This window comes from Chrysochloris asiatica, unplaced genomic scaffold, assembly GCF_000296735.1.
Source record: "Chrysochloris asiatica unplaced genomic scaffold, ChrAsi1.0 scaffold00006, whole genome shotgun sequence".
Classification (NCBI taxonomy): Eukaryota; Metazoa; Chordata; class Mammalia; order Afrosoricida; family Chrysochloridae; genus Chrysochloris; species Chrysochloris asiatica.
Genome location: NW_006408524.1, coordinates 1,287,064 through 1,288,652, shown reverse-complemented (window position 1 = coordinate 1,288,652; position 1,589 = coordinate 1,287,064).

Below are 1,589 nucleotides of genomic sequence, written 5' to 3'. Positions count from 1 at the left end.
CTTCCTTAAATGCCACTATTTTACAATGCAGAAGCCAGACTCAGGTGAGTATTGGCTTGTCCAAGACCTCTGAGCTGTGAGTCAGGTAGCCATGATTATGCATCTGGTATTTCCTAACTCATACACCCCACTATTAGTTTCACCAAACCAATTTGCGTGGTTTTCAACCCTAGATTTAAATGTTGTTTTCTTGTGTATTTCAGTAGAGGAAAAAAGCCAAGAAACATTTCCATTTGAATGGGAGGGCCTCAGGAAGGTTGTCAAAGAACCACTGTACTGGTGTCCTCTCCCAGCGGGTTTAAAATAGCCTTATTTGGAATATTGTTGTTAAGTGCCATCCAGTCAATTCTGTCTCATAGCAACCCTGTACAGAGTTTCTGAGGAGCAGCTGGTGGGTGTGAATCACCGAACTTGTGGTTCGCAGTCCAGTGCTTATCCTATAGCGCCACACCAGGAGTCCTTATTTGGAATGTTGTTGTTGTTAAGTGCCATCTAGTCGGTTATGACTCATAGTCAGTTCTGACTCATAGCAACCTTGTATAGGGTTTCCAAGGAGCTACTGATGAGTTTGAACCACCCATCTTGCTGTTCAAACAGACCTTGTGGTCTGCACTTACCCTACAATGCCACACCAGAAGTTCTTATTTGACAAAAGATGTGAAAAACCTGCAGCTCCAAGTTGGGATCATTGACGTATTAATGAATTGCTGATAGCCCGAAGGTCTGGGAGGGTTTGCTGACTAACATCATCACACTTCAGCCAGATACAGGGTATCCAAGACCAAGGTCCAGATAGATTAGTTCAAGATAAGGTACTGAGGACTTTTCATTTCCCAGCGACAATGAGACCTGATGCCAGAGTGAACAGAGGCAGTCTGCAAGGTGGCTGGCAGTCCCTTGTTCCCATTACCAGCTATGAGGCTCCCTGGCAGTGGTGAGATTTTGATCCATAATTTTGGAGTCTTGGTGTGGCACCACAAGGTCGGTGGTTAAAACCACCAGTCACTTCTTGTAAACCCTATACAGGATCACTATGAGTCAGAACCGATTCAGTGGCACTTAACACTTTTGGATGAATTGCAAAGCCACTGGATAAAGCTACTGAACGTAAGGGTTCTGATCCCTTCTGGAGGACTGAGAGCCAACAGTGAGCCTTTGACACCCTAAAACTGGGTCGAAGAGAGGATCCAGATTAGGACTCCCAGGTTTAGACAAACTCTTTGAACTTTTTCTTCATGAAAATCAGGAGCTAGTAGCAGGAGTCTTAACCCACTTCGGCAGAGTTGGTAAAGGCCCACTGCCTGTTTTTCAAAGGCCCTTGAATGCATTGCTAAGGGCTAGCCAGCTTCCACCTGTGGTGTTGGCTAGTCTGATTTGAAAGGAATCTGAGAAACCAAATTTGGGACAATAAGTAACTTGCAGTTCTGATAATGGAACAGAAAGGGGCCCGCAGGGGAACTTGGGATGTCTGACCCAATACCAAGCTAAACTACTTGACAATCTAGAGGTAACCTCCAACTTAAATCCAGCTACTTTACTCCCTCAAATACCAGTGGATATGAGTTCTCATGATTGCATCTCGGTAACGC